Genomic DNA, 9,832 nt, shown 5'->3' with positions numbered 1-9,832 from the left:
ACGATCAGATCCGGTACTACCAGGAGGACGAGTTTAGCTTAATACAGATCTATCGGCATCAGCTATGTCAGGCCCTATGTCTTAGAATAGCCAGATTCCTGCTAATTGGTGGGGATATGATATGCCTCCAGAGTCATCTGCTTTCAATCCTAGGTTACCTCAAGTTTTTGATGCAGTAGGAAAAGCTCCTATACCATCGGTTGTTTCGCCGATAGCTCAAGTGCCTCAATATGCCATAGCAACTACTGTGCAACCAACTCCAGGAGGTTTCCAGATGCCTTTGGTTCAAACACCCAATTCAAGTCCATCGGCAAGCTTACTGCCGATGCAGCAGAAAGCCCCTGCTATGAGTCAAACTGGGGTTCAGTTCATGCCTCAAGCTGGTTATAATTATCCAACAATGTCAGCAAATTACCAGCCATCGGTAAGTTTTGTACCGATGAGTTCTAATAATGGTTGGTCAGGACAGTTACCTGTTCAGCATACAGTTCAGCAAAATCAGCAGGTTGCAGGGATTCAATAAGGTTATATGCAAGCTGGTTTCCAGAATCAAGCATCGGCAGCTCAGCCGATAAATCCTTTCCAGCAGGTTAATGGACCACAAGTAACGGCAAATATGCCGATTGCTGGAGATCATGGGCCACAAAGATATGTGGAGGGATATCAGCAGGCACCTCCTGTAGAAATTTAGCCAGTTCGTCAGCAGGAGGCTGATGCTTTTTGGGCCGATAAGATAGCAGAAATTATGAAGGATCAGTTTGGGATAAAACCCAAGGTCAATACTTATTCTTATCGGACTCCATACCCTCCTGCATATGATTTAATTCCTCTCCCAAATCGGTACAAGGTACTAGATTTTACTAAATTCTCTAGGCAAGATGATACATCAACAATGGAACACGTCAATCGCTTCATTATTCAATGTGGAGAGGCAGCTAGCAGAGATGAATTAAGAGTTTAACTATTTTCATCATCTTTGTCTGGATCGGCATTTACATGGTTCAATTCATTACCGCCAAATTCTATTATTACTTGGGTTAATCTAGAAAAACAATTTCATAAGTATTTCTTTGCTGGAATCCATGAAAAGAAGCTTACTGATTTAGTAAAATTGAGACAGCGTAATGATGAATCGGTAGAAAGCTTTGTCCAAAGGCTACGAGATGTAAAAAATAAGTGCTATAGTCTGGTGCTGGATGATCGGCAGCTTGCCGATCTGGCTTTCCAAGGGTTATTGCCACATCTTAAAGACAGATATGCTTCTTAGGAGTTTGAAAGCCTCAGTTATCTTGTGCAAAGGATCTCTGATCAAGATACTAGGGTTTTTGAACCTAAAAAGAATTGGAGTAAAAAAGTATCATTTGTTGAAGAAGTAGGAGATTCTGATTCTGATGAAGAACCAGTTGTCGGCTTAGCTGAGTGGGTTAAGAATAAAAAGCCGATATCTTGTCCCTTTGGTCAGAAAGAACCAGAAAAGTTTACCTTTGATATCACCAAGGCCGACAAGATATTTGATCTTCTACTTCAAGAGGGCTAAATTAAGCTGTCACCTAATCATGTGATCCCATTGGCAGAAGAGTTGAAGAAGATCTTGTACTGCAAATGGCACAATGCAACTTCACACAATACAAATGAGTGCAAGGTGTTCAGGCAACAGTTACAATCGGCTATTGAATATGGGAGAATTAAGTTAGGTACTTCCAAGGCCCAGAAGCCGATGAAAATTGATCAACACCCTTTTCCAGCAAATATGTTGGAGGCCAAAGGGAAGACCAAGGTATTGACGTTAGAGGCTGCTGAGAAAAACGCATCAGTGGATCCCCAACATCGGATAACTACCGATGATGCAAAAAGTAAGGGTTTGCTAGGAGAAAGCAGTAGTTCCAAAAACCCTCCTCGACCTGGCATTGTGATTACCCATCGAAGGCAGCAGGAGGGTTGGCGTCAGCGTAAGGACCGATATCGACAACAGCAAGAAGAGAGACGTCGGGAAGAATGGTATCGGCATAAAAATCATTGGAGGTGCCCGTTTTTCATCCATTGCTGGGAAGAAGGTATTAAATTGTCAACTATTGAAAATTGCCCTGAGTGCAATGGTTATTATGGGGTCAATCGGTCAGAAAGGAGGTCTCAACCTAGCAATCAGGGTTTATTTATCAATGAGCCAATCAGAGGCAGAGCATCAGTGCATGATCGGCTGGGGGGCAGACTTAGTGTACATGAAAGGCTTGGTAAACGCGTTGGATATTTTCCAAGGAATCAAGAGGAGCTTGAGGAGATGGCAAACGCAAGAGTTCCCGATGAAGAAATATTCTACAGGGACCCTAATATACGCCATGTAGAATCAACTGGGACCTATTATTAGCCGGTTTGGAAAACCAAGTTTCCTCGATGGTGCCCGGAGGGTCTGACAAAGACACAGAAAAGGAGGATGCAACGTGAGCATCAGGAGGATTTATACCGAGAGGAAAATTCCTCCAATGAGAGGTTCGGTCATCAGCAGTGGCAGGTAAAACACAAAAATAAGGGTCCATCGGCAGATGTTAATATGGTATTCATGTTGCCGATGGAGTTTTTGGCACTATCTGATAATGAGGAAGAAGTTGTTCTCTCTGATCAAGTAGCTCAGTTGACACTAGATCCAATGATGGCTGTTTTTGAGAAACCTACTGATGACGAGAGACAGCATCTTAAGGCTTTGTTTGTGAAAGGCAGAGTTGATGGGCAGCCTGTATCTAAGATACTTATTGATGGAGGGGCTACGATTAATATTATGCCTTATGTGATGTATCGAAAACTTAGTAAGGGAGATCAAGACTTAACCAAAACCGATATGATGCTGAAGGATTTTGAAGGCAATGTGTCACCGGCTAAAGGGGCAGTATGCGTTGAATTGACCATCGGCAGCAAAACCTTGCCGGTGACGTTCTTTGCCATTAATGGCAAGGGTGTATATAATCTGCTTCTAGGGAGGGATTGGATTCATGCTAATTGTTGTGTTCCTTCTACAATGCATCAATGCCTCATACAGTGGATTGGGGATAAGATTGAGTTTGTCCCTGGTGATTCTTCTTATATCATCGCATCGGCAGAATTAGATACTTATGAGTGAACTAAATGCAAATCAGGAGAAGTTTGGGAAAAAGAGTTCCTTAGAGTTGCTGATTATGAAATTCCACCGATCCAAGCAGTCGGTTCTGAAGAAAAGTTTTAATGGATAGGTTTGCCGATGATGGAAAATTAGGTCAAGGGTTCACATCGGCAGATGATTTAGTAGAAGTAGATATTGGTGATGGTGATAGGCCAAGACCTACTTTTATTAGTGCTAAGTTAGATTCCAAGTGTAAGCAGCAAATAACTGATTTGTTAAAAGAGTATAAAGATTGTTTTACTTGGGATTATACTGAGATGCCTGGATTAGACCGATCGATAGTTGAACATCGGTTACCTATCAAATCTGGATTTTGGCCACATCAGCAGCCAGCGTGCCGATGCAACCCTAATATACTTCCTGACATTAAGGCTGAAATAACTAAATTAATTGAGGTAAAGTTTATTCGGCAGTGTCGATATGCAGAGTAGATCTCTAATGTGGTTCCTGTTTATAAGAAAAATGGAAAACTTCGTGTTTGTATTGATTTCAGGAATCTTAATAAAGCCACACCGATGGATGGCTATCTAATGCCGATTGCTGATTTGTTGATTGATGCTGCAGCCGGACATCAAATTATCAGCTTCATGGATGGTAATGCAAGTTACAATCAAGTATTCATGGCTGAAGAAGATATTCCCAAGACTGCTTTCAGATGTCCAGGTCATGTAGGGTTGTTTGAGTGGATAGTCATGACGTTTGGTTTGAAAAATGCCGGCGCTACTTATCAAAGAGCTATGAACTTTATTTTTCATGAATGCATCGGCACATTAGTGGAGATCTACATTGATGATGTAGTGATTAAGTCTAGAGATATCACAAAACATCTAGCCGATCTACGAAAGATACTGGAGTGCACAAGAAAGCATGGATTGAAGATGAATCCTAATAAATGTGCATTTGGTGTATCGGTAGGTCAATTCTTGGGTTTTATGGTGCATCAGCGGGGCATCGAAATCAGTAGGAAGTCTATTAATGCAATTAACAAGGTGGTTGCTCCTGCTAATAAAACTGAATTGCAATCTTTGATTGGTAAGATTAATTTCATTAGAAGATTCATATCTAATCTGTCGGGTAAGATCAAGGCTTTCAGTCCATTACTTAAATTGAAAGCCAATCAGGAATTTGTATGGGGAGCTGAGCAGCAGTTAGCCCTAGATGAAATTAAGAAATATTTAACAAATCCTCCAGTGCTAGTTCCACCTCAACACGGGAAACCTTTCAGGTTGTATTTGTCAACTGATGATACCGTTATTGGTTCAGCTCTTATTCAAGAATTTGAAGAGAAAGAACGTGTTATTTATTATTTGAGCAGAAGATTAGTGGATGCTGAGACAAGGTATTCAGCCATCGAAAAACTATGTCTGTGTTTATACTTTTCTTGTGTCAAATTAAGACATTATTTGTTATCTGCCGAATGTACGGTCATATGCAAAGACGACGTAGTCAAGTATATGCTGTCGATGCCGATATTAAGTGGTAGAATCGGCAAGTGGATGTTAGCATTATCAGAATTTGAACTACGTTACGAATCGACTAAGGCAGTTAAGGGGCAAGTTATGGCTGATTTTGTCACTCAGCATTGTAATACAGTAGACTCTCTGGAGGTTGCTCCTTGGACACTTTTCTTCGATGGGTCCACATGTGGTGAAGGAGCAGGTATCGACATTGTGTTGATTTCACCTCAAGGAAGGAAGTATGAGTTTTTATTGCCGATTGTTGCTACATCGACAAACAATCAGGCTGAATACCAAGCCTTGATAAAAGGGTTAGAATTGTTGAAGGAGATACGTGCCGATGCTGTTGAAATCTTTGGTGATTCTATGCTAGTTATAAATCAATTGACTGGGATTTATGAATGCCGAAGTGAAGTTTTAATTTCATATTATGAAAGATGTTTGCAATTGTTGAAAGGGTTTAGAGATTTTCGTCTTGAACATATTTCTCGACTGCATAATGAAGAGGCTAATCGACTAGCTCAGCATGCTTCAGGGTATCAGCCTATTCAGGAAGTGCTAACATCGGCAGTCGATACCGATGACTAGAGAAATGAGATTGTCAATTATTTAAAGGATCCATATAAAAAGGTTGAAAGACGTATAAGGTTCCAAGCTACCAAGTATGTGCTCCTCGATGATGAATTATATTATCGACTATAGATGGAGTTTTACTCAGATGTGTTAGCAGTGATGAATCAAAAAGCTTTATGGGTGAAATTCATGAAGGAGTGTGTGGAGCGCATCAATCTACTTTCAAGATGAAGTGGATGATCAGAAGGAATGGATACTATTGGCCAACTATTCTTGAAGATTGTTTTAAATATTTTAAAGGATGTCAGGGGTGTCAAAAGTTTGGTAATATTCAAAGAGCGCCTACATCGGCTATGAACCCTATAATTAAACCTTGGCCATTCCGGGGATGGGCTATCGATCTCATCGGTCAGATTTATTCGCCATCGAGCAAAGGGTATAAATTTATTCTGGTTGCTACCGATTATTTCACAAAATGGGTTGAGGCAATTCCTTTAAAAAAGGTGGCATCGGCTAATATGATCGATTTTGTGAAAGAGCATATTGTTTACCGATTTGGTATTCCTCAAACTATCACTACCGATCAGGGTACTATGTTTACATTAGAAGAATTTGATGAGTTTGTTGTAGGTATGGGAATTAAAGTTTTAAATTCTTCTCCATATTATGCTCAAGCTAATGGTCAGGCTGAGGCTTCTAACAAAGGGATCATCAAACTCATTAAGCGCAAAATTAAAGAAAATCCTAAGAGGTGGCATACAGTATTAAATGAAGCCTTATGGTCATATCGGATGTCATGTCATGGTGCAACCAAAGTAACGCCCTATCAGTTAGTATATGGACACGACGCAGTATTGCCTTGGGAAATTAAAACTGGCTCTAGGCGAATACGTTCTCAAAATCAGCTGACAGCCGATGATTATGATACTCTTATGAAGGATGAGTTGGAAGATGTGGCGGGTCATCGGTTAAGGGCTTCAGTTAGCATCGAAGAAAATAAGAAAAGAGTAGCCAGATGGTATGACAAGAAGGTGAAGGTAAAGGAGTTTGCCGATGGAGATCTGGTCTGGAAATTGATTTTACCGATTAGGACTAAAAGTTCAAAGTTTGGAAAGTGGTCTCCTAATTGGGAAGGTCCATATCGGATAAATCAGTCTATTCCTGGTAACGCATATATTCTAGAAACCCTCGAAGGGGTTGTGTTTCCCAGAGCATTAAATGGAAAATATTTAAAGAAATATTACCCTAGTATCTAGATGGATGCATAAAAGTATAAGTGCCGATAACAGTCCTATCGGCTAGAATTATACAAGGATGTCAATGTCTCATAAAGTGCCGATGCAATAGACAAGGGTTACAAGTTTAACAAGGATTGGATAGCCAATATCGCACGCAGGCAAATCTGGTCGGCTTCCTTTATTTCTTTGATGTCTTCATCGGCAGCACCCTCCATAGGCTTGAGTTTTTTCTTCATGGCCAAGGCTTTGCGAGCCTGGATGTCTCTTTCTTGCTGAAGGGCCTTGATGACATTGGGTAGCTAGCTTTCTTCTTGTTGGGCATGAATTAAGGCTGCCTCGACTTCTTTCAATTCAGCCAATAGAGCCATCCTCTTTGCCGATAAATCTAAGATTTTCTGCTTAAGTTCAGCGCCCGAAGTCTGCAAGTTGCCGATGCCCTTGTGCTTCTCATCGGCAATCTATTTCAGTTGTAGCATCTCTTCTTTGAGTTGAGCCTGAGCTGCTCTATCGGCAATGCGTTGAGCAGCCCGTTGATATTGCAGTTGGCGGCTTTCTAAATGGGCTGCTGGGAAGAGTGCTTCTTCAACATTGGCAGGGACCTAGCCATGGATTGTTTTGAAAATTGCCTTTGCGGGGTCCGAGCCATCTACCAGTTGGGCGGTATCCTGCTGTAACAAGTCCAGGAGAGCTTCCAACTTGGACTTAATTTCTACCGATATTGTTCCTAGTGCAAGGGAAGAACTTGTTTCCTCTCCATCATCGTCAGAAACATCAATGGCAAAGGAAAATAGGTTGTTTGGGGAGTCTTGTTCCTGAGAAAAAGAAAAAGAGGTCAGCTGAGGATAAGTATGAATATTATAAATCGACTAGGTCAATCAGCTTACCTATTTCAAGGCAATTTCCTGTACTTGGCTGGAGGAAGCAGCCTGGAGTATGCCGTGTGGAGGATCGGCTGAGCTTGCTAATGGGATATCCTCTGTGGCCTCATCGGTGGTTGGCCCTTGGGGTATGATGACCGATGGTATGTCCTGTACAGGAGGATTAACTGCTTGCTCAGTTGCATCGACTGATTCTTGCCGGCTTGCAGACGTTGGGGCAGATGTGGGGATCGGCATGGACTTCTATCATTTTGGCTGTGCCTCAGCATCTGTTAAGGCTTTGCGCTTTGCTTGGGCCTCAGCAACAGTTGGCTGGGGGGCATCGGCACTTGTTGGTTGTGGAGCTTGAACATCTGGTACGCTTGCCGATGTACCCATTTGTTGCTGCAAAACAAGTGTAAGGTATGATATTTAACAGATAAAATGTAAAATCAAAGGAATACCTCTGAAGGTTTGTCAGAGGTAGTGGTGCTTGATGTTGGAGGAATTGTCGATGACGATCCAGCAGTGGCTCTTACACCCTGATGATTAATGTTAATATAGTCTGTGATCGGCATGAGTAGAAATAAATAGGGTTGTTACCTTGAATGCCTTGATTAGGGTTGTAGCAGCAGCCAATGGAGTGGCCCTAGCTGTAGCCAATTTGGACTTGGAGGTGATGGTATTGGCATGGGTCTTTTGGTGAGTCAAAGCAGCTAAGGTGGGGGCGTTGTAGCCGATTGGTGATATCGGGGAAACAGGCTGAAGATCGAAGGGTTTCCCACTTTTGCTCATAGATGGTGCTGGGTTGTTAACCTGTCACAAGAAAGTTAGTTACCGATATATGAAAGGAAAAAGCAGAAGGGAGTTAAAAGAAACTTATCGCGTCATCAAGGATGGCGTATTCAGGGTCGATCATGTGCCAATATGTGTGAGCAGATGTTGCAAACAGTTGTTCCCTCCACTCTCACCACCATTGCTTATATGATTCGATGATGAAAGATGTTGGTGTCCAGATGGATATATCAACACCTGTAGTATTGGCATCGGGGGAAAGTCATACTACCCTGCTCCAATCTGTTCCGCAGGTGATTATTTCTCTGGGTTTGATCACATCGGCAAAACAAAGTTTGATTGGCAGTTGCCCAAAAGCCAATTGATAGGATACTGCCGATGGATTGTAAAATTCATACGTGATATTAGTGTTTTTCCCACTACCGAATGTGTTTACTGGGATTGCCCTGGGAGTAATGATGGCCATCATGAGTTCATTATCCTAATTCAGAGTGTCATCGACAAAGTTGAAAAGAAGGGGGAATCTATTTTATTCGTCAATATAAGGTACCCAGGCCCTATGATCATGAGAAAGACCATTGTAGAAGCTTTGGAAGAATCTGCCGATCTAGTCTTCATTGGCCTCTGTTCCAGGGAGGATAATTATGGCTTCACCAAAATTGAGGGGTGAGCGTGTTGCCGATTCCTCATCCCTAAGCACGTGGTCTTCAGCAATTTCTCGTGGGAATTGTTGGGCAAAGAAGTCCCATTGCAAACGTTTGTGCATATGGGCATTCAACCACATGTTGATAAACCACCATGGGCCTCCTAAGTTGTTGATGGGTTCGCCAAGCAAAAGTTTCTGAGACACTTGATGAAGAAGATGATAAGTGGAGCTCAGAAGGTATCGGCCAAGAGGGAACCTTACACCATTGGCCAAGAGTTCAGCCGCGGGAAGGAAGGCGTTGGTTGGTCCTACTGATCGACCACAGAAGATAAATTTTTCTAACCACATATTCAAGAATGTGGCATGTTCCCTCTGGTTAACTGTCCCGGTCTTCTGGCATTCTTGAATATATCCTGTCCAACCGCCGATGTTGCGGGTATTCACCCTATATTTAGATTTTCTGCCATAGATGGAGCCTTCATTGGTAGTTGAAATGTCCAAGCCAGTGAGCATGTAGACATCGGCAAGTATGGGAGTAGCTGGGCCATGTCCAAACATGAAAGTGTTTGTTGTGTCTGACCAGAAGTAAGCAGCTGCAATCATCATTGACTCGTTCTTTTGCATATCGGCAATGGATAGCCTAATGCATTGGTCTAGCTTCCATTCTGCCCAGTGTACTTACATCGACCTATTGACCCTCAAGTACCAATCTTTCCACCCTTTGGTGGTTTTGGGCCAAGATCGGAATGTATCTTTCCATAAATTCAGAGAGAAATTTTGGGCTCTAAAAGGGATTCTGTTAACCTCTGCATTAATCAGATCAGTTGGATCTAGGTTGCCCATTGGTCCCAGGCATTGGAAATGCGGTTGATCGGTTGGAATAACTAATTTGTTGTGAAGTTCCTAAGTTTAGAGGATCCGAAGAACAAAGAAAAAGAGAAAAATTACCAACTGTATGAACTCGCAAAGACTAGAGGAATCGAGGTAAAAAGTAACGGAAGTGGAACGAACCGCAGGGACATCGAAGTTGATTGCCATTATCTTGAGGTAGATGGGGGCACGAGCTGGAGACTCGAGGTTGACGCTGGAGAAAAGTTCTTATTGGTTGAGGTCAC

The 9,832-nt window shown here is 42.2% G+C and overlaps 1 pseudogene; it reads right to left on the bottom strand.

Annotated features, from left to right (window-relative positions):
- Positions 1-1,554: 1,554 nt before the first annotated feature.
- LOC136462913 (uncharacterized) lies at positions 1,555-9,230 on the bottom strand (annotated as a pseudogene).
- Positions 9,231-9,832: the final 602 nt, after the last annotated feature.

Source organism: Miscanthus floridulus, chromosome 1 (assembly GCF_019320115.1).
Source record: "Miscanthus floridulus cultivar M001 chromosome 1, ASM1932011v1, whole genome shotgun sequence".
NCBI lineage: Eukaryota > Viridiplantae > Streptophyta > Magnoliopsida > Poales > Poaceae > Miscanthus > Miscanthus floridulus.
The sequence above is the reverse complement of the archived record's forward strand: the minus strand, read 5'-3'. Positions and strand labels throughout refer to the sequence as shown.